Raw genomic sequence first — 24,137 nt, 5'->3', positions numbered from 1 at the left:
ATCAATACTAAAAGCATCTAGTTTGTGATGTAGTAAAATATGTACTTCTTTATTAGAGTATTAATGAAAAGGTCCACTGGCAGATCTAATAACAATTTTGCCGTAGTGATGAGTATAAGCGATATTTGGGACATCTGCCACAACTGTAAGGTGATATGAAAATACCTGTGATTCTGTTGGCGAAGTCATGGACTGCTTATACTGTAATTTATTGCCTTCATCAGTAACTGAAGGAAATGATAACTTTCAGTTAGAAGTTGGTGAAATAAAGGTATACAGTATTTTTAACTCTATCTAAATTCTAGCCTTAGACTCCATCATAGAACTGGGATTAAGAGACGCTCTTTAGCCGACATCCTTCTCCCTCACATGATGTGGGTGGTGGGTGGTCTGGAAGTCAGTGTTGTTCGCCTTGGGCTCTGTTTTCTATACTCCATGGCCTCTATCTTGAACCCCTAGTCTTATATTGCTTTACCCTTTATTTTCACAACTAAGGACTGTAGTCTAAATTTGCTTCGTTTACACCAGAAACGTGAAAGGAAAAACAAAAAGGATTGTCAGGCCTTGGAAGAGGGAGGGGACCTTTAGTTCCTGGGCCCCTCCCTCAAGGTTCTAAGCGTGGGGTAGGGGTTGGGGAGGGGAAGCTAGAGGAGGAGCACCCTCTGAGGAGGAACATCTCAGAATGAGGATTCTGAGGTGGAAAAATAACTACAGTTTTTCTGAGAGTCTCCACTGGCACTTTTTTTTTTATTTGCACCTCCCTCCCTCCTTGCCCCCCTCCCTGCCTCTTCCCTGAGCACGGTTGAGTTTTTTTGTTTTAGATTTTATTTATTCATTTTTTAGAGAAAAGAAAGAGAGAAAGAGAGAAGGGGGGAGGAGCAGGAAGCATCAACTCCCATATGCTCCTTGGCCGGGCAAACCTAGGGTTTCAAACCCACGACCTCATCATTCCAGGTGGATGCTTTATCCACTGTGCCACCACAGGTCAGGTTCTGCTGGCACTTTCTTAATTCAGAAGTCAATATTTGGCCCAAAGAGCCTGATTCCAGGGATGGTTCAGCATAATACCCATCTTTCTTGGTTGGTGTTGGGCAGATAAAATGTATTATGCTCACTTTGTTAAAGATAACATGAGGAGGCCGTCGCCCAGGTGATATTAATGTGTGTTGAGGTGGGCTAAAGGCAGGCAGAATCCTTGTAGCCTGGGGCTTGGTTTGGGGATTAAGCCTTTCCTACCCTTTTTGATGTAGGGCGGTACAATCCAATCATGCCTCAGAGAAGTGACTGTATTAGAGACTACCCTATTTTGTATATTGGATTAAAGGTTTGAAGCTACACTATAAAATGGGTCAAATAAGTTTGTAAATGTGATATATATGTTTGCTCGCTTGTGACTTATATTGGGTGTGGGGAACAGGCTATAGGCAGGCCGGGTCGTTGTAGCCTGGGGTTTGGTTTTGGGACTGAGCTTTTCCCCACACCCTTGAATGATTGTATTATCTGGGTGGTGCACTCTCATGAAGAATCCAATTATGCCTTGGATGGGTGACTTTGTATCGGGGACTTCCTTGTTTGTCAGAACGGGATTGTAGGCGGGGTTCCTGAGATTAGCATGAGAGAGCGGAGAGAGTAGAGCCAGCAGCTAAAGGAGGCCACGTGGAGGAGGCCAGAAGCAGCCAAGATGGCGGAGTGCTGAGTGAGATGCCAGTTTGTGTAGAGTTTGTATCTGGGATAAGGAAGGAAATGGGGAACTGAGGAGAATAAGGTTGGTGAGCTAGAAACCTTTGATTCTAGGAAACTCGGATAAGTCAGTGGCTTTGTGAGCACTGAGTGTGACTGGGTTTTGGAGCCCAGTGTGTATTTTTACTTGCCCGCCGGGTGCAAGGTAGGATTAAAGGTTATGGCCCACCAGTTTTTGGCTCCATGGTTTCTTTACCGACTGTCCGAATCCAATGCGAACCTGCATGGGCCAGGCTGCTCTGATGGTGGCCCCGGCCCTGCCTGCTGGCTTTACATTTGGCGTAGTCTGTGGCAGGATTCGATACAGATCGGCAAGGAGCCTTTGAGCAGTGGAGTAGAGGACTGGCTAGTTTTAGGGTTCCCCATGGCTGTCCTTTTGGGGATCGTAGGCTGGCTGACTTTTACAGCCATGCATGAGGAAACTGAGAGCTCTGTGAAAGAGGCTGCCCAGGACCTGCCTACCAAGCAGTGGAAGGAGATGGAGCAAACGCAGGAGAAACTGATGCTGACCCTGGAGCTGGAGGAAATGCTGGAGGAGGAGGCCAACCAGGTGTTCGAGATTCGCCTGGAAATGGAGCAAACGCTGGAGGAGGATTCAGAGGTTCGTGAGTTGCAGCTTGCCCTGGATGTTGCGGAGAGCCAGCAGCGGCAGGAGGCCGGGGCTGAGGCTGAGGCTGAGGCTGAGGCTGAAGCTGAAGCTGAGGCCGGGTCTGGAGCTGCAAGGTCTGTGGAGCAGAAGGCGGCGGCAGACGGAGGCTCGAGCCCGGCAGCCGGAGCTGGTGTTTTCAGTCCCTCTTTGGAGGATGAGGAGAATCGGACTGGAGTTGCAATCCGCAGTCTCCAGAAGGTGAAAGCGCAGCTGGAAGGAGCACCTACTTCGGCCCTGGTAGGTCTGCGATTTTGGGACATAGGCCTGGACATGCTTTTCGGAGCAGAGATGGAAATGCTGACTGCCATTGCCACGTGCTCCTCTTTGGGACAGTGTAAGACCTGCGAGTACGGCAGGGATGAGGGGGGTGGCTGACGCCCCATGTGCGTGGACTGATTTCCTGGACTACGACCGGATGGGCATTGGCTCCTTTGTTGGATGGACTTACGGATTACGGATTTTGGACAATGTGAAATACCCTGATGGGGGTGGGGGTGGCTTTGCTGGAAGCACTCCCCTGCCCCGGGAAGTTTTTCCCGTGGCTAGAAAGAAGACCGAGGACATTTTGCGCTTTGGGCTAAGTGCTCAGAGACTGGTGACATGTACCTTTGAAATTGTTGAAACTGTATGATTTTTGCTGTTGTAATTTGTGTAATGTTCTAATTTCCTTGCACAGGGATGCCGGTGGTATAGATTGTGGGTAGTAAAGTGAGCATAGGGGTGGATTGTTGGGCAGATAAAATGTATTATGCTCACTTTGTTAAAGATAACATGAGGAGGCCGTCGCCCAGGTGATATTAATGTGTGTTGAGGTGGGCTAAAGGCAGGCAGAATCCTTGTAGCCTGGGGCTTGGTTTGGGGATTAAGCCTTTCCTACCCTTTTTGATGTAGGGCGGTACAATCCAATCATGCCTCAGAGAAGTGACTGTATTAGAGACTACCCTATTTTGTATATTGGATTAAAGGTTTGAAGCTACACTATAAAATGGGGGCAGAACGGGATTGTAGGCGGGGTTCCTGAGATTAGCATGAGAGAGCGGAGAGAGTAGAGCCAGCAGCTAAAGGAGGCCACGTGGAGGAGGCCAGAAGCAGCCAAGATGGCGGAGTGCTGAGTGAGATGCCAGTTTGTGTAGAGTTTGTATCTGGGATAAGGAAGGAAATGGGGAACTGAGGAGAATAAGGTTGGTGAGCTAGAAACCTTTGATTCTAGGAAACTCGGATAAGTCAGTGGCTTTGTGAGCACTGAGTGTGACTGGGTTTTGGAGCCCAGTGTGTATTTTTACTTGCCCGCCGGGTGCAAGGTAGGATTAAAGGTTATGGCCCACCAGTTTTTGGCTCCATGGTTTCTTTACCGACTGTCCGAATCCAATGCGAACCTGCATGGGCCAGGCTGCTCTGATGGTGGCCCCGGCCCTGCCTGCTGGCTTTACAGTTGGTTAGTTACTAAGTGAAATATCACTGCTCTTGAAACACCGCACTCCCTACTGCTGATGTTAATTCTAATTTGGATAAAAGTGTTTGTGCAGTGTTTTTTTTTTTTTTTTTTTTTAGCTTCAAAATACAGGGAATAGATTCAGTCCATTCCCGGTTATCCTGAGTATTTAGTTACTTAGGGCAATTTTCCCCCAGATAGATTAACCCTACTGTTTACTGTGCTGTAGGGCACATACTTCTGCTCTGTTAATGTATACTTAATGAACACGCAAGTAAATTTGAATATTAACCAAACTTGAACTACCAGGGTAAATGCCACATTAATTAGCCTAGGCAAATCACTGGCTCTGCCCATAAAGATAGTGACACCAAAGGTTTCGCCCTTGACCTCTTCCTTTTCTCCCGCGTGCCTTTTCCTTTGGTGAGCTCATTCATTTTTATTGCTTCAGCCCTCACCTCTGCGCCTCCAACCTGCCCTTTCCCCTGTCAGGACATCTCCACTTCAGTGTCAGATTGTCATTCTAAAACTTAACTCTCTTTCTTCTTTGGCAAGCCAGCTCCACCTTTCTAAAATGCAGCTTTATTGGGATATAATTTATATACTTTAAACTCACCCATTTTAAATGTATAATTCAATGATTCAATAAGTTTACAGTGTTGTGCAACCATCCATTTTGTTGTGCAAAAACCCATTTGCTTCACCCCCAAAAGATCCCTCATATTCATTTGCAGTTTATTCCTAGTCCCACCCCCACTAATCTGCTTTCTGCGCTGGTGGGATTCAAATACAGGGGGTGTTAGAATACTATGTCAAGTTAGGACAGTTCTGTTCCACATAGTTCTATTCCTACCACAGTAACGTAACCTGAATTTGGTGTAAGTCGAAACCCACCCTAGGCTAAGTCACCTATCTATCCTAGCACAGTTGTAAAATCATAATCTAGAGCATAAAAAAAACACAACTAAGCCACAGAAAAAGAATACTGCATATTCTTCCAGCGCGTGCTACCAAATTAGTCCACCCATGTTGTCATAAGTACGACACTAAAGGCATAAGCTGAAACACTTACATCTCAATTTTTTAAAGTTTTTTATGGAGTGAGCATTGTAAACTTGAAACGTCCTATGTCAAGACTGCCATAACCCCAGGATTCCTCTAATTTAACAACTGGTTCTCTGCCCTAATGACTGTTTTAAGTATAAAAAAGATATACCAAAAGGTAGTTTATTATTGCATGCATTTAATGCTTTTTCTTTTTTCTTTTTTTCTTTTTACAGGGACAGAGAGAGAGTCAGAGAGAGGGATAGACAGGGACAGACAGACAGGAACGGAGAGAGATGAGAAGCATCAATCATCAGTTTTTCCTTGCGAGACCTTAGTTGTTCATTGATTGTTTTCTCATATGTGCCTTGACTGCGGGCCTTTAGCAGACCAAGTAACCCCTTGCTCAAGCCAGCGACCTTGGGTCCAAGCTGGTGAGCTTTTGCTCAAACCAGATGAGCCCACGCTCAAGCTAGCGACCTCTGGGTCTTGAACCTGGGTCCTCTGCATCCCAGTCCGATGCTCTATCCACTGCACTACCGCCTGGTCAGGCTGCATTTAATACTTAAATAAGAACAATAAAAGGGGTACACAAAACTAGATTATGTTATGAGTTTTAAATATTAATGAAAAATATTAAATAATACCTGACAAAAAACAATAAAACTGTTGCTTAAGATATTTCCATATTGCTTCTTGATTGGTGTCTTAACCTGCAATTTTTTTCACCTATGGATGGAATGAACATTACTATGAGCACTCAGAATATGCTGTTGTGCGGATGAACGTTAAAAAAGAGTAAGGAGCCCTGGCCGGTTGGCTCAGTGGTAGAGCGTCGGCCTGGCGTGCGGAAGTCCCGGGTTTGATTCCCGGCCAGGGCACACAGGAGAAGCGCCCATCTGCTTCTCCACCCCTCCCCCTCTCCTTCCTCTCTGTCTCCCGCAGCTGAGGCTCTATTGGATCGGAGATGGCCCGGGCGCTGGGGATGGCTCCTTGGCCTCTGCCCCAGGTGCTAGAGTGGCTCTGGTCGCCACAGAGCGCCGCCCCGGGATGGGCAGAGCATCACCCCCTGGTGGGCATGCCAGGTGGATCCCAGTCGGGCGCATGCGGGAGTCTGTCTGACTGCCTCCCCGTTTCCAGCTTCAGAAAAATACAAAAAAAAAAAAAAAAAGAGTAAGGAATGTAGGTTGATTTTCACACTGGGCGGCTGCCCAGGAATCCACCTTAAGGAGAACCCTGTGCCATTTTTAACAACCGGTTCACCAAACTCAACAAAAAGTTAGGTATCGGTTCTGCCAAACCAGTGTGAACCAGTTGAATCCCACCACTGGCTTTCTGTCTCTACAGATTTGCTTTTCCTGGAAATGTAGCTGGCTTCTTTCACTTAGCATAGTGATTTTAAGGTGCATCCATGTTATAGCATGTATCAGTACTTTATTCCTTTTTATTCTGAATATATTCCATTGTATGGACGTACCACATTTTATTTATGTATTCATCAGTTGAGGGATATTTGGATTGTTTCTACTTTTTGGCTATTAGGAATAATGCTGCTATTAATGTTCACATACAAGTGTGTGTGGACATGTTTTTATTTCTCTTAAAGGTAGAGTTGCTGGGTCATGGTAAACTTATGTTCAACTTTTTTTTTTTTAAGTGAGAGGAGGGGAGATACAAAGACAGACTCCCACATGCACCCCAACTGGGATCCACCTTAGGGCCGATGCTTGAATCCACTGAGCTATCCTCAGTGCCTGGGGCTGACTCTGGAATGAGGGAGGGGAAGAGAAGCAGATGGTGCTTCTCATGTGTACCCTGACGGGATCCAACCAGGGACGTCCCCATGCTGAGCTGACACTGTATCTTCTGAGCCAACCTGCCAGGGCCAGGTTCAACTTTTAAAGAAAGGACTAAGCTGTTTTTGAAGGTGGCTGCATTTCCATCAATAATGTATGAAAGTTAGTTTCTTTCCATTTTCACAACACTTGCTATTGTCTGTTTTTTAAAAAATTTTATATTTGTTTCAAGTATACAGTATAATGGTTAGACAATTATATAATTTACAGAGTGATTCCCCCGGATAATTTTAGTACCCAGCTGACACCACACATAGTTATTATAATATTATTGACCATGTACCCTATGATGTTCTTTACATCTTGTCTGTCTTTTTTATTATATCCATTCTTAGTTAGTGGTAGTGTTATCGCAGTGTGGACTAGTGTCATTTTTGAACTATCTCTATTTTGGACCACAATGCCCCACTTTCCACCAATTTTATGGCTAGAAACCAAACATAATCTATTCTTTCTTCCTCTTATATTTACACGCTGCCAAAGTGTGCTGGCTGTAGCCTTCCTCAGATAGCACCTGGATTTGCTACCTCTTTGATCCCCCTTACGCTCCCCACCTGGGTCTGCATTATCTCACACCTATAAGTCTGCTGTCTTCCAGCTGTTCTCCCTGCTGCGTGTAGTTCTTTCTCCAAATCTTCATCCTGTAGCTGCAGATTAATTGTCAGAAAAATAGCATGGAAAGGGTATGCACAGATGTGAAATCAGGGAATTTGTGCTCTAGTCCAGGAATCACACTCGTTATCACTTGACTTTGAATTAGTTCTATAATTTATGGAGCCCAGCCTCCTTCATTGAGTTATTTAAACCTCTCTGAACCAGTTTCTTCAAGTGCAAGGTAAGGATAATAATAGAGACTATCTTATATAGTTGTTATAGGCCGACCATACAGTCCATGTAAAGTCCTTAGCAGTGTCAGGCGTATGGGGAACACTCAATCAGTGCTGGCTAGTATTATTATTTTTATGATTATAATGATGATTATTGTTATTCATTATGATGGAGGTATCTTCCAAATATGTCATGTGGTTATCATAAGGATCAGATGTGGCTATGAATATAAAAATGCTTTGAAGACTACCAACCATGCAGATTGCAGTGGTGTTATTCTTGCAGTTTTTCCCTTGCTCAAGGAGAGAGACAGCAGGATAGCAGCGACACCACTAGCCTAGCATTCAAATCTGGACTGTGCTATGTAATAGTTGTGAGGCTTAGGCAAGTCATTTAACCTCTTCATTTTGGTTTTGTCATCTGCCTAATAGGATAATTATAAATCACATTCAGGATAATACTGTAAGGAAGGTGTCTGTTTCATATATAGTGTTCAGCAAACTGGCTTTTTTTCTTCAGTGTATCCTTCTTGTATGTTTATGTTCTGTGTAATGAATTCTCACCTTTTTTAACCAGCTGTATTCCCCTCTGTATGCCAACACTCACACTGATGAGAGGCTGGGCTCTAAGGCAGTGAGAGCTTTCTGCTCAGACTGCCATGGTCTTTAATCTAAACTCCCATTTAGCTACATGACTTTAAGACTGTTACTTAACTCACCCCTTGAAACATCTGGCCCCTCAACTGTAAAATGGGAATAACAGTTTACACTGCATGAATTATTATGTGTATTAAATGAGACAATATTACTACTTTTTTTTTTTTGCAGAGACAGAGAGAGACTCAGAGAGAGGGATAGATAGGGACAGACAGACAGGAACAGAGAGAAATGAGAAGCATAATCATCAGTTTTTCATTGTGACACCCTAGTTGTTCATTGATTGCTTTCTCATATGTGCCTTGACAGTGGGGCTACAGCAGAGCGAGTAACCCCTTGCTCGAGCCAGTGACCTTGGGTCCAAGCTGAAATGAAACAATATTAATGTCGTATTTAGAATAGTGCATGGCACATGCACATGATAAATCCTTAATAAATGACAGCTGTCATTATGATTATTTGTAACCATCTTTACTATTATCATTTTCTGTCCACATATATGTTGTTCTCCTTTTATTCTCTGGCTTGGTTCCTTGTCTCTTCTTCCTGAGTAATCTTACCCTCCTGGAATTGCCCCAATCCTATTCTTGAAGACCCAGTTCAACTTCTGATCCTTCAAATGATCACTTGCTTCTTCAGTCTCTACTAATTACTTTTTTCCTTTTGGAAATTCAGAATTTATGGATGTCTATCATGTCTATAATATAGTTTCGGAATTAATTGTTGCTAAGCTTTTTCCCCCCTCAACTAAACCGTAAGATTTGACAAGGACTATTTCTTCATCTTCTAATGAAATTCTCACTCTAATTCAGCACTAGATACATATTAGGTGCTTATTAATTTTTGATTGGTAAACAATAACTAGGAAAGTTAATGTCATTATAAAAATTTAAAACCAGGAGTTTCTTGATCACCTGTTAGTTTCCTTTATTAATATAATCCAGACTGATCCTGAGCAAAGTTATGTATTGTGAAACACAGCATGGAGTGGAAAAAGAGGTAGTAGATAGAGTCCCCAACTCAAGGTCAGCACTGTTTAACTTAGTAAAAGCTTGTCTTTACTGACACAGATGACCTTTTTTTCTTTTTCTTATCACTTCAGGGCATCTCTCTTTAAACTCACCCCTTTCTTCAATCCCGGAGGACCTATTGCCCACAGAAAGTCCTCTGAGTATTTCCTTCTAGCTTGACTTTCTGGGAAAGGTTCTCCAAGCTTCAGAATTAACCTTTTTCTTTCTTCCCCACAAGAGTCCCTCACTACCATTAGCAATTTAAGGAGAACAGAAGTCTGGCCAGATAAATTATTAAAATAAAACATAGCTAACCCTTTATTGTTTTATCCTTCCCAAGGACTTGGAGAGTTTACATCTTAAATCCAAAGGTATGAATTTGTAATAGCAGAACTTAAAGGAGCATGTTAGGAAAGTTGAAGAGGTACCAATGAGTAAGATGAGATTTGTTGTGAAAACAAGTGAAGTATTGAGAAGATGATCTTTTTAGTGCTCCTAAAATCTCCCCTAAAGCCAATTCCATTGTAGATAATTCAGAAATACTACATATAATAATAGTAACCAACTATGTGCCAGGCACTCTTCCTACATGCAGTCACTCATATATTCCTCACACTACCCTGTGAGGAAAATATTGTTTCTCCACTTTATGGAAGAAAAAGCAGAACCTTAGAGAAGTCAAGTAATTTTTCTAAGATCACACAGCCCTCTAATGGCAGAGCTGGGATTCAAAGCTAGACAGTCTAATTGAGAGCCTCTCAACCCAGAAAAAATTGTTGAATCATGAATCTTCCCTTGCAAAGGAAAAAAAAAACATCAACATCATCATCATCATCATCATCATCATCATCACAGCAGATGTGTGCATGCAGGGCACTGCAAAGAATACTAAAAAGACAAAGAGGCATCTGACCCCACTGCATGTCTTCTGAATCAACCTGATCCCTGACCCCTTCGGGTCGCTTCAAATACCACCACTTCCATGGAGCAGGTTCTGTTCACCTCACCCAACTCTTGAATAATAGATCTTCTATAATTGCCATTTTATTCTTTGCTTCTGTTCTGCCACTTATTTATTACTTTTTATCCTGTATTGTGGTTATTTATATACATTGTCACACAGGGGAACCTTTGCATATTGCTGAGTCCTTTGCTTGGCTGGCTCCTGTGCATTCTTTAAGATTCTACTCAGGTCTTCTTGCATTTCTCAACTCTCCTGTCTGGATCAGATACCTCTCCTCTGTGTGTCCAAACACCTGGTATTTACTCATATCTTAGCACTTATTAGAATTAATTATAAATGTCAACATTCCTAACTAGATAGATCCTACATCTCACCAGCAGGGAACATGTGTTATGCTTATTTGAATCTTCAGTACTTTTCATGATACCTGGCACATGTATGAGGCACTTACTAAACTCTTTTTTTCGAATGAATGAATGAATGAATGAATGAACGAATCTCCTACATCAGTCTGATTACACTATGAGGACAAAATTGAATATCTGATTCATATACTTGCCCAAATGCTCTGCACATAGGTGCTCAATAAATATAACAATGATGAAATGACTGCAGAACACAAAGAGGTGTAAGGTCCTGCTCTTGAAATAGAGGAGAAGACTAGGAGCTATGACTAAAGGTAGATGATATTAAAAGTTTGCATATGTTCTAAAATTAGTAGATATAAACATCTACTACTAAAATTAATGAGAAATAAAATAACATTTTTTTTCTTTTGTTTGTGGTTACTTGTTGAGTAAAATACAGTCCAGTATTCAAACCCAGGTCCAGGTGACTCTAAAGTCCATATTGTTCCTGTTATTACACATTGTTGAAATCTTAGAGTAGAGGCGCCCTAGTTGGGCCCAGAAGAGCTAGTAGGCCTTATGTAACTACAGAGGAATTGTCACTGCATGAACTATATTATATAAAAATGGGTCTTTAAGGAAGAGCTATCTGGAAAAAACATGGAGAATTAACTGATGTAGGGAGAGGCTGGAGTCAGGAATGTCTACTTTGAGACTATTATAAGAGTCTCAATTTGGGCCTGACTAGACGGTGGTGCAGTGGATAGAGCATCGGACTGAGATGCAGAGGACTCAGGTTCGAGACCCCAAGGTCACCAGCTTGAGCGTGGGCTCATCTGGTTTGAGCAAAAGCTCACCAGCATGGACCCAAGGTCGCTGACTCGAGCAAGGGGTTACTTGGTCAGCTGAAGGCCTGCGGTCAAGGCACATATGAGAAAGCAATCAATGAACAACTACGGTGTTGCAATAAAAAACTGACGATTGATGCTTCTCATCTCTCTCCATTCCTGTCTGTCTGTCCCAATCTATCCCTCTCTCTGACTCTCTCTCTGTCCCTGAAAAGAGTCTCAACTTGGGAGAAGAAAATAAAAAATTGATTTAAGGATGAATTTGTGGACACTGGTGACTGAGAAGATATATAGACATATGAAGATTTTGAGTAAGGATTACTCCAAAATTTTGAGTCTTAAGTGAAAGACAATCAATTTAGAAGAAAGACTTAATTTTGAAACATGCTTAGATTATTCTTTGACATCTGAAATTGACTTCTAGATGGACAAGCTGTGTAGATAGAAATTCAGGATTTAAACTCAAGAGAAGCCTGAACTAGAAATGTAGACGTGTTGGTCATCTGCAGAGAGGTGATGATTAAAATTAGTGAGAGAGATATCCTAGGGAGAATTGGAGAGAGAAAGCTAAAAGAACCAAGGACTCTGAGGAAATAAAATTTAGAAGACAAAAAGAAGAATTTAAATCAATAAAGAAGACACACCTATAGGTATCTATCTGCAGGAAATGATATCACTATCTTGAGGAGATATCTGTTCTTGCATGTTCATTGCAGCATTATGTACAATAGACGTGGAAAAAATCTAAGTGTCCATCACCAGATGAGTGGATAAAGAAAATGTGGGTGTATATGGTTGAATATTATTCAGCCACAAAAAAAAAAGAAAGAAATCCTGTCACTTACACTAACATGGATGGAACTTGAGGGTATTATACTAAGTGAAATAAGGCAGATAGAGAAAGACAAATACTATGTGATCTCATTTATATGTGAAATACAAACAAACAAACAAAAACTTCACAGAAACAGAGAATAGATTGGTGGGGAAATGCAAAAAAGTCTCCAAAAGGTACAAATTTCCAGTTAAAAGATACATAGGTCCAGGCAGCATGGTGACTATAGTCAATAATACTGTATTGTATATTTGAAAGTTGCTAAGAGAGTAGTTTTTAAAAGTTATCATCACATAAACACAAATTATATCTATGTGGGTGTTAATCACACAATGCTGTAATCATTTCATTGTATATACCAAATCATGTTAAAAATTGGTGGGAGGAAGAAGACAATCAGAATATTATTATACTTAGAATTCAAACTCTAAGAGTTCAGAAAGAAAAAGATATTCATTTGATGGATTTTGGTGATTAGGTTTGGTCATGCTGAAGAGAGAATTTTAGTAGGATGGTTGGGTTATTACAGAGTGGGAAAATGAATTGCAGTGGCAAAGAATGTAGGTTACCCTCTGAATACATTGGGAATAGAAAGGAAGGGGGGGAAAAGAACATTGGTATCAGAAAGATTTTATTGTAGATACTAAAACAAAGTATAAGTAAATGGAAGAGAGAGAGAGATAGCTAAGAAAAACCCTTCAGAGGTGGGATAAGATGACACGGCTGGTCTTCCAAAGTAGAAATAGTAGATGAAATTTGGAATAAATGCTATAGGAAATGATATATGAGGCAAAGAGAATACTTAAAAGGATTTCCAAGTAAAAAGTATTAAAGTTTAATTGAAGTTTTATCTCTTGAATTTTAGTTGGGGTCCATTTCTTAGTGATTTAATGTTTTTTTTCTAGTAATGTTTGGAAGCCCAGGAGCGAAAACAAAGAAATGTGGGATACATTTCAGCATTAAGACTTTGCATTGCTGGAATGATGAGTGGTCTAAAATTCCTAAAAGGCAATGTGGCTAGTGAGAGCAAACTGGATCCTAAGGTCAAAGCTGCAGTAGTTGAGGAGCAGTTTCATAGAAGCTGGTGAGGCTGATTGTGAGAAGTGGAATGAATCCAGCAGTAAAGGCAGAACCCAGGAAGAATAAAATAGGTGTATCTGAAGGGCAAAACTCCTAGAGAAATGTCTAGGAGAAGACAATGAATGAAGTATTAGAAATACACAGAATTATTGTTGAGAAAGACGTGAAAAATAAGAAAGGAAATAGTAGTGAATTAGTGGAAATTGAAGAGGAAAAGTGACGTGGGACTCTAAGTACAGATGTAAAGAACTGTGTGTGTAAAGGACTGGCAGGAAAATCAAGAGATTGGGGGAGAAATGGTTAGAGCACATGGGAACACCTAGGTTGTTTCTTGTTAAGCCATATGAACTATGGTTAAACTGGGGGAGGGATCAACATTTATATGTTAGTCGTTTAGGGCTCAGAAAATAGCAGATGTCCCATAACTTGAATTTTAAAAGGCAAACAATGAGGGGAAGGTTTAAGAGTGAAAATAGAGGGGAAACATTGGTGGTGCTTTCGTAAGGGATCTGTCACATCACAGATCTGTCAGAACTTTCAGATGTGGTACCTTTAATCCCCAAACTGTGGAAAGCAGATACCTGATGATACAGAAAAGGACCAGAGCTCAGGTCATAGTGCCAATGGCCCCAGGTGGAGCTGCAGGAAGGAAGGAGGTGGGAATATTGATTCCTACATTACAAAACAGACACTTAGCCCTAAATTTTCCCAGCTGGAATAAAGCTCTGGGACTCCCCATTCACTTAAATGGATTGGTGAAACTAGGCTAGGGAGATTTGTTTCTCTTTCATAGGCAATCTAAAAAATAAAAAAAAATCACTTCCTGGTTATATTATTACAGCATTGCACAATAGCACTGGGAGAGTCTAGGTGCTGTTTTATTTTATTTTTTTATTTTTTTAAGCGATATATATATATATATATATATATATATGAGAGAGACAAACAGGAAGGGAGATAGATGAGAAGCATCAACTCATAGTTGCAGCACCTTAATTGTTCATTGATTGCTTTCTCATATGTGCCTTGAGGAGGGGGGGGACTCTAGTCGAGCCAGTGACCCCTTGCTCAATCCAGCAATCTTGGGCTCAAGCCAGTGACCGTGGGGTCATGTCTATGATCCCCTGCTCAAGCCTGCAACCCTGTGCTCAAGTAGGCAACTTCAGGGTTTTGAACCTGGGTCCTCAGCACCCCAGGCTGATGCTCTATCAACTATTGCCTGGTTAGGCAGTGCTGTTCCATTTAATCCTTCATTTTCTGTCATAAATAAATGAGTCTCTTGGTAGTATTCCTTTGGGGTTGAAATTCACCAAATTTGGTTTGGACAGTGAGGTAGGGGAATTAGTAAGAAACAGTATAAGCAGCAGGAAATTGTGGCCAAACTGAGTGTTTTGACCAAGGGCCTCTTATAACACTAGTTATGAGTTTTAATTTCATCATTCTTAAGGTAGAACTTCATGTTCTCTCTTTCAACAATAAATATTGTTAAGAATGAACAATCTGTGGAAGTTAGAACAATACTGTAGGGTGTTGGATTTAAATTCTTCTCCCTAAAAATGGGTATAATCTTGGCAGGTCATTAAACATCTGTCTTAGAATTCTTTTCTGTAAATTGGAGGGAGTTCTTTCCAACCTTAAATTTTAGGTATAAGTTTATCAAGAGCTAAGGGAACAAAAGCATTTTGAAAGTGGACTTTACAGGTAAAAACAGACTGGAAGCAAACTTAAATAGCAGATGCTGTAATTAGTTGAAAAATTAAGAAGCTAGTCTTATATCATCCATATTTGCATCACAGTGGTTGCTGATCATCATTATGAGAAGTTTCAGAAAGCAAAAAAATAAAACCCAGGTCTCATTAGTGTCAAAAGCCTTCATTTTTTAAAATAGTTTTATCATTTGGATTAAAAAATGGTTTATGGCAGGGGTCGGGAAACTTTTTGGCTGAGAGAGCCATGAATGCCACATATTTTAAAATGTAATTCCGTGAGAGCTGTACAACGACCTGTGTACGTTATACATTATCCAATAAAAATTTGGTGTTGTCCTGGAGGACAGCTGTGATTGGCTCCAGCCACCTGCAACCATGAACATGAGTGGTAGGAAATGAATGGATTGTAATACATGAGAATGTTTTATATTTTTAACGTTTTTTTTTAATATTATTAAGGATTTGTCTGTGAGCCATCAAAAGAGCCACATCTGGCTTGCGAGCCATAGGTTCCCAACCCCTGGTTTATAGTCTATCTTAGAATTTCTAGAATAGCAGAAACAGTTTAAACCTTTATTTATAGGATTCTTTAAAAAATGATTTCCTCATTCTCCATTAGTATACACACACACACACACACACACAGTATGCTTGATCCCTATACAGCCAAATAAACAGGATTCTTTCTCAGGTGAGATGGAATAGAAATTCATGGAAGTTGGAACATTCAGAGGATACAAATTCTAGTAAAATAGATATTTGACTGAATAAATCATATTTTAAAACATTTCTATCCAGGTGCAATGTAGCTAAATTATCATTACTATGGACCACTTAATCATTAGGTTTCATGACTTCTAAGCATGCTTAAATTCTTAATATTAAATGCCCTTTTACCCTAGTGTTTCACATTTAATACTCATTTACATTCTTCTTCTGGCTCAGTAAATAATTTTGAACTTTGACACATATAGTGGAGTGAAGGTATAATGCCTAATTAAATGGTTAAGATGTTCTGCACATGTATTATTGTTATAATGAGCTTGCTTTTGAGTATCCTGAGTAAAGGTGATCTGGCCTGGAATACCCCACTCAGGAGTTTATTTTAGTAGTGCTTTTATTCTTATAGAGACAGTCTATGAATCCCTTCTTTTCACCTACATTAGCAATCCCAAATGTCTCTTGGGTTTAGTTGTTTTTTCATATGTCCATATCTGACTTTCCTCCTGCCTTCATTTACAGAGTTCTTATCTAGGTTACATCAAATGTTTTACTGCCCAAAAAACTAGCCCCCTAAAACATTTTATTTCAGTTATTTTCCATTAGAACCCTTTAATTGATCTTAGGTTCATATTGTTTATACCTACTATTGTCTTTTTTTCCCTATATTTATATCCTCAGTCATAATGGAAGACAGAGAAAACATCTTGCTATGAAAAAAAGTTTTTCATAGAATCTAAGCTGGGGAGACATGGTATAGGTAGTTATATGACCAGTCAAGAGTTTTAAATGGTTTCCGAGGCTTTATTATTATTATTATTATTATTTAGGGCTCTCCTGTATCATCTATAACCAGCACCATTAGTTCAAAGACTGCCCCAAGGAATGCTTCCTATTTTGTAGACAGGGAAGCAGACACAGAAATAAGTAGCCTGGTTAAAAACGTGGGCAATAGAAGCAAAAGCAGAAGAAAATTTATCTTCTTCTCTTAGCCATGTTGCTTCCATCTATCTTCTGGGAGAATAAAACGTAAGCAGTCTTCACTTAGGTGATTCAGAAAAGCTGTGAGGCCAGTGCACATAGTTGCAGAGACATCTCACATTAAGACTCTACAAACACAGAGATGTCACAACAGTGTGTTTCTGGGGAGGGCTGTGGAGCAGACAGGTCTGTAATAACCATTTGTCATGGCAACAACAAGGGCCACAAAGATAAAACAGGAGTAGCCAGACTCAGTTTTATTCAGCAACATGCGCTCACCATGATGCTGTCATTTTTTTCCTGCAGAGAAATAGTGCAACCTAATGGGTTACTTTCTCACTTCACAGGGGACAGCACCTAAATGCCCTGGCTTTGAGCTCTCCAAAGCAGAGGCCTCCCGGAAAATCTGGGGAGCGATACTGCAATTAAAAAGCGGTAGCGCAGCCATTCGAGGATTTGGGCAGAAGGTCCCCTATGGACATTAGGTAGCAATGCGTGAATGAGCCTGGGCTGGGCCGGATATGGAAGGAGAGAGCCCGCAACAGCCACCTTGCAGGACCCTTGCGAGAACCTGCTTTGAAGAGGGTGGAGGAGAGTGTAACCCCGAGGGTGCTGCTCCTGTGGGGTGGGGAGAAAGCCTGCAACGCAAAGTCAGTGAAGAGATTGAGGGGTGAAGACAAGGGACCTTCGAGAGAATGGGGAAGGATGGAATTGCATCCTGGAGGGGGTAGCCTTAAAGATTGAGGACTAGGCCAGGACCAGGGAAGCAGGCAAGTGTGAGGGAAAGACTCATTTCAGCAGCTCCCAATTCGTTTCTGTCAAAGATGGCCAAATTCCACGCGGCTCTAACCCCCTCCGCGCCTTTTCCAGTACCCTAGGGTTGCTCCCCAGTGCTGCGAAAGATGGTAGGGGAGGCCGGGTGAGTGTGTGAATGGGGAGGAGTGTGCGAGAAAGAAAATACCCTCCCTGGCTACCTCCCACCCTGCCGTCCTTTGGGGAGGTTCTTTTAAGTTGAGAAAGAGGGCTCTACCACTTTAAGGTAGGGAATAGGCGTCACCTCTGGCCGAAGGATTTACGGGGGAGGGAGCCCGATGGGCGTGTTCATGCAAAGCAGGAGGTGGTGTGGGAGGTGGGCGGTCCCATAGTAAAATATTGGCGGGAGGGGCGGGGTCGAGGAGGCGGAGCTACTTAGGTGGGCGGGGCGGGCGCGGTACCTCTCCGGGAAGGCCTGGGATGGGGAGGAGGAAGCGGCCGGGTTGGTACCATCGCGCGCGTTCCGGGAGGGGGAATAAGTGACATTCCCTTGGATGGGGGCGGGCCCTTCCCAGGCGGGCCCTTCCCAGCGGCTAGGCCCGTTGCTGAGACGGGGAGGGGCAGTCCCCTTCCCTCGCCGGGCGGGACGTCCGGGCCGGGGGGTGGGGGGACACTGCTCCGCTCGCGTCCGTGGCGTGGCCCGCGTTACTTTTCGTGGCGCGGCGCGGCCGGGGGAGGACTGAGGGGAGGGGGAAGGGGCGGTACCCGGAGGGGGGAGCCGGAAAGGGGGAGGTGCCGGTGGACAATGGATCCTATGTATGCCTGCGGGAGTGGGACGGCGCCGCTGCCGCCGCTGCCGCTGCCGGGGGGAGACGCTGCGCTGCAGCTAGCCCCGGCCCCGGCCCCCCGGGGCTGAGAGCGGCCAGGGACCGAAGCCCCCTCCCTTACTCCGCTCCTCCTCTCCCCTCCCCCACTCCTGCCTCGGGGGTAAGTGGCACCTCAGGGGGGAGGGGAAGGACGCGAGCCCGAGAGGTGCGGGCGGATTCGGGGAGACGAGTCCACGTCCGCGTGTTTTGAGCCGGTTTGGGGGCAGGGATAGCCAGGGGCACGGAAACCCGTGGGGCGGGGTAGGGAGGGGAGGAAGAAAAGGGGGCGGTCGAGGTTGCGGATTTAGTGAGTTGAGTCTGGAGGGACCTGTGCGGGAAGGTGGGAGTCGTCCTCTACCCTGAGCTCAGTGAGCAGTGGGGACAGTGGAGGTATCTCTCTATTTTTTAGAGGTGGTGTCCCAAGCAGTGCTTGGAGAGGCTGGAAGAGATGGAAAGGTCCTAGAGTTCTGGGATGAAGGGGCATTGGAGGAGCGAGATGAAGAATTAAAAAAGGGAATTCGGATTGAGTTTGATGGCGTCTGTAAGACCCTAAAGATGGATAGAGAGGTAAAGGGGACTTTGCAGGCCAGTGACTTGTTGAAGGGTCAGGGAAAGTGAAAGCTAAGAAAACTATATACGAGTGGTAAAGGGCCCCAGGTGAGGTAGTGATGTCTGGGTCACTGAGTCATTTTGGAAGTAAGTCGTGGATTTCCGAAATGAGCCTCAGTCACTGACCTTTGAAAGTTGTAAAGACTAGTAAGATGTCCCTCACTGGTTAGTGTTGGGTGAGCCTGATGAAATGGAGATATCCTGACGAAAACAACAGCAGGTTATAATGTTCAGAGGGAAGAGCCAGAGGTTTGTAATAGTGTTGTTGGGTGCCTTAAGTGAAGGCTCCTAAGCCTGAAGCAGAAGTCCTGAAATCTGTCCTCCAAGAGCCCTGGTATGTGATGGAGAGGAGTGACTTAGAGCCTAAATTGCAGTCCATTTGGGGACTAAGCAGTTATTAGAGTATAGAAGTGAGCATAACTACCCGTTGGTGGAGAGAGACTCTGAGGTGGGAATGTTAGACTTTGGTTAAGGCAAACATGGATAGATCCCTGCCAGTGACTTTAGTGGGAAAATGAGTGGCTGTGTGAAGAGTTACATTTTGATTTATGGGCTGTGGTAGAGTATTTGCTGACATTTGATATATTCAAGAATTAAGTGTTCATTCTTGGGTCAGAGATTTGGATTTTTGTGCATTGAGCACAAAATGATAATCAGATTTAGCAGGTGGGAAAGATAAGTAGTGAAATAACTGAGAGATGGATTGGGGTAAAGGATATTGATGGGTAAGATTCATGTGTGGGTTAAGAAGCTTTGATTTTTCAGGGACATAACGTAGATAATAATCCTGTTGATTTTTTTTGACTGGGTACTAATAATTTGGGAAGTTTTAACAAGAAATTAATGCTAGTGTGAATAATGTTATGGTCCTAAGTACGAATTTAAGAGAGACCTCCTTCCTAACTAGTGAAAAAGACCCAAGCTGTTAAAGACAGATGGATTAATAAAAGGAGCAGGTAGTTAGATGGATGCTTTGAGGAATAAGGATTCTATTAATTGGTGGTTTGGATAAGAAGAGAAATTTTAATGCAAAGTTGAATCAGAGGTGACATTGCATAGCTTTAGGACCTGGAATCTGTAGTACTGAACCATTAGTATATTACGTTGTAATAACAGTTTTGAATGTAAGATGATAATGGTTCCATGAGATATGGTAGATAGATAAGAAGGTAATTGACTAAAAGTTGAAGGAACAATTTCCATACTGTTCTCTTGATATAAGGCAAGTTGTATGTAATTTAGCGTTTCAGCTAAGGATTCCTGACCTGGATTCTTAGATGACTAGCATAAGTGAAAATGTACTTATGTACATTGGAATTTATTCTATGGGATATTTTCCTCCTAGCCTTCAAAAATGTCTGCTTCTCTAAATGAAAAGGAAATTCTCTCTAGCTTATGGGGGGGGGGGGAAAGTACAGCAGTTTCACAAGCATATCAACCAAGTATTTGATTGTGGTGACTTGGATGTAGTCATCAAGAAGCTGGCATTCCCATTGACTTTTGTGTGACTTTGAACAAACCTGATTTATTCTCCAGTTTTCCTGTATATGATGTGATACCACTGCCCAGACCTCTCATAATGCATTGCAGTGCTTAACAAGTTAATGCCTACCTGCAAAGTGCTTTGAACATTTCTGAAAATGAGATATTATTATATATCCCAACCTTTTTCTCACTGTCTCAGGAACACAGACCAAATTCAGCTTTTGTAGCAATTATTAGCACACTTGAAAAAGAAGAAGCTTATACATCTGTCTTGTTCTATTGTCTGGGTTTTGTTTTTGTAATAGTTTTGAAAGGTGATGCTTCTTCTTCATTTAGTGGCAAGACAAAAATAGTTATCACAATTGTAGAAATGTAAGCAGATGTCCCTGTGGGAGAGTGGGAATAGATATGCTGTGAGTGCTAACGTTAGGTTGAGACCAACCCAAAATTTGTGTGACCTTGGACATGTTACTTGACTTTCTGGTGGCTTAATTTTCTTCAACTATGAAATAGCATTGGTAGAATGACCTGGTGCCTATGATGTTAGGGTCTATAGAAACTTTATTTGCTCTAGGTGAAGGGTTCTTAACCATACATGTCCCATGTACCTTTTTGGCAATCTACTGAATCATTAGGAAACCTTCTGAGAATTGTGTTTTTTTAAATGCATAAGAGAGAATTACAGATGACATGGAAACAGTTATTAAAACATTAAAAATTGTGATATGGTCACTTATATCCTTCTTTATAACACATTAAATAGCAAAAAGTAGCTGCAGTCTAATGAAAATATAATTTTGAAGTAGGGATGAGTATAAATACTATGGGGCCATACCTGCAACAACTATAATATGATATGGAAGTGTCTTTGTGGTTTCTCTTGGTGTCACAGGATTGCCACTGCCTGTCGTTGACTGTGTTCACAGTTGAAGGCAGTGCTAACTTTGACTTAGAGGTTAGTAACTATGAAGATGGAAGTTTACCCAGAAAGTTCACAGCTGCCCCCTCACACCCCAAGTCTCTCCACAGACCACTTGGAAGGCAGTAGATCCCAAGTTAAGAATTCCTGCTCTAGACCAACTGATTTTCCAAAGTTAAATTACCTTATGGCCACTTTCATTTTAAGCTTTCGGTATTTTCCTCAGCATCTCCAACCAGGCTAAGAACAGGACATAGAGAAGATAGGAAATAAAAGGTCATTTTGCAACCATTGGTGACTATTCTTGGTTGTGGAGAAAGAAAGTCAGAAACAATGATTAGAACGAGGCTTTTGTGTCAGGTGGATTCTGCAATTTCTAAACTTCCCAAGTCTTCATCAGGATGGATTTGGGCTACAGTACTCCAGCTTGCATTTTGGGTTTTAGTGGTTTTTCCTTCCTTTCTCATTTTTGATCTAGACCTAATCATTTTCTTCCAAATATTATTTTGGCCTCAGCTCCTTAGGGAATGGGTGGGTTTTTTTTTTTGTTTTTTTTTACAACTAGTGTGAATTGGGGTGTGAACTTTTCCATTCCATTCCCTGTAGGACTGAATTTGGGACTAACTGTTGTTATTCCACTTTGACCTAAAACTTCCCATCTGAGTGGGAGGCAGAGATCATTCTTGGGAAGTTCCTGTGTCCCAGTGTAGAAGAGAGAGCAAATTGACATCTTGAAAGGTAAAGAGCCTGATGATGAGCCCATTACTTCTGTGATTTAATCTGAGCATATTGTATTTTTGTGTCTTTTTCTGTCGGGTATCTTGTAAATTAAAACTGCTTTGTTTATTATTATAGCAGTTCCTAAGGCAAATGTTACCAGGTGAAAAGCCAGTCAGAACTGTCAGTGCAGTTACCTTATACTTTTATGTGAGTAGGGACTTCTGCTATAATAATGCACCTCATAGGAAAGGCAGGTTGTGAACGGTTTACCAGATGTTTGTCATGTCATCATTGTTTGGTGTGACTTTGAGGCAAGGTGGCAATGCTCAAGCCCCACACTCATTATCCTACATGGGTCAACCAGCATTTATTCTCTGTGGTATGTCAGGTGCTAAGATGGTGAACCTTATTTCCAGGACTTCCCTGCCTGCATATCTAAGGATACAGTCTTACCTTTGTTATAACAATGTTGTGAATATAATATTGTGGGCCCATGAAGGACATTCCTGGGAGTAGTTGGGAATCAAAGGGAATTTCACAAAAAAAGGAACATTTGTGCTGAGATTTTTTTTACTTTAGATAGCTAGCTATTCAGGCATCCCCAAACTACAGCCTGCGGGCCGCATGTGGCACCCTGAGGCCATTAATCTGGCCCCCCTCTGCACTTCTGGAAAGGGCACCTCTTTCATTGGTGGTCAATGAGAGGAGCACTATATGTGGTGGCCCTCCAACAGTCTGAGGGACAGTGAACTGGCCCCCTGTGTAAAAAGTTTGGGGACCCCTGTGGTAGTTAAAATTTATATTTGAATGCTTAAATTTTGTCAGAACGCTTTAGATTGATACACATTTTTATTTGCTTGCTTCAAATTTGGTAGCTTGAAGGATGATGGATGTGTATTTTTACCCTGTATGAGAACATATATTAGTATTTTGTTTGTGCCAACGTTTTCTATATATGCCCATTGTGTGGTTTTCTTTTTGCCACACGTTGGGGGAGGCTTGGTTCTTCCTATTGTTTCCTTTTTCTGAGAGGAAGCCTTTTAGTAGTTGGCATGCCAAAAGTTAAGAATGAGCAAGGAGTGGAATCCTGAGGCCTTTTAATTCCACATTGAAAGTTTGAGACTATGCCTTTTTCTTTCTTTTTAAGAAAGAAAGAGAGGAGGACAGACAGACAAGAAGGGAGAGAGATGAGAAGCATCAACTCATAGTTGTAGCACCTTAGTTGTTCATTGATTGCTTTCTCATATGTGCCTTGACAAGGGGGCTCCAGCTGAGCCAGCGATCTTGGGCTTCAAGCCAGCGGCCTTTGGGCTCAAGCCAGCCACCATGGGGTCCTATGATCCCATGCTCTGGCAGTGACCCTGTGTTCAAGTCAGATGAGTTCACACTCTTGCCAGCAACCTTGGTGTTTCAAATCTGGGTCCTCAGCATCCCAGGCCGATGTTCTATCCACTGTGCCACCGCATGGTTGTACGATACTAGACCTTTTATGGAGCAGTGGTCATAGCCTATAAAAACTTGTTAAACGTGGCATAGTTGTAATAAACTTGACTTCTTGGAGCAGTAAAGTGGGAAAGGGTCATTGGAAGAGTTGAAATTGGAATCATAGAGGTGATTCTGGCCTTGGTCAGATTAATTTGTGAATTTATTTACAACTTCTTATAACCTTGTAGAGTCTTCTTTTAAAGTTTTCTAAATAATTTGGTTTTAAGACACTCTGGAACTTGGTTCTTCCTTGCAATTTTAAAACTATAAATTCTGGGCAAATGGGAAGGCCCAGTGTTATAATTCTAATTTACAAGGACACTTGGACATTGTTCTGCTTGACAAGAACCTGAGTTTTATCAACTTATCTAAAGTAGCTCAATTCACTATAGCATTTTGCACACAGTAGGCACTCAATCAAAGGAAATCATGTGGCCCAATTGTTCAGCCCCATCTTCCCCCGAAAGTGTGAGAATAAATTTTCTTGCTGAGCCCTGGCCGGTTGGCTCAGTGGTAGAGCGTCAGCCTGGCGTGCGGAAGTCCCAGGTTCAATTCCTGGCCAGGGCACACAGGAGAAGCGCCCATCTGCTTCTCCACCCCT

The 24,137-nt window shown here is 42.3% G+C and overlaps 1 protein-coding gene across 5 annotated transcripts in view; it reads left to right on the top strand.

Moving 5' to 3' along the window:
- The window catches only part of LOC136390943 (uncharacterized), an 81,750-nt gene that overhangs the window by 52,204 nt on the left and 5,409 nt on the right, over positions 1-24,137 (top strand). Inside the window, exons 1-2 of one of the 5 annotated variants that reach the window (XM_066362107.1) lie at positions 18,237-18,439; positions 21,938-22,069. The exons of 2 other annotated variants lie outside the window; for them this stretch is intronic. The gene's annotated coding sequence lies outside the window, so the exon portion shown is untranslated. Of the gene's footprint in view, positions 1-18,236; positions 18,440-18,747; positions 18,886-21,937; positions 22,070-24,137 lie in introns of those variants that run through there. 2 more of the 5 variants (XM_066362105.1, XM_066362108.1) reach the window with 2 other exon arrangements.

This window comes from Saccopteryx leptura, chromosome 2 (genome assembly GCF_036850995.1).
Source record: "Saccopteryx leptura isolate mSacLep1 chromosome 2, mSacLep1_pri_phased_curated, whole genome shotgun sequence".
Lineage (NCBI taxonomy): Eukaryota > Metazoa > Chordata > Mammalia > Chiroptera > Emballonuridae > Saccopteryx > Saccopteryx leptura.
Note: the sequence above shows the minus strand (reverse complement) of the source record. Positions and strands in the feature narration are given on the sequence as shown.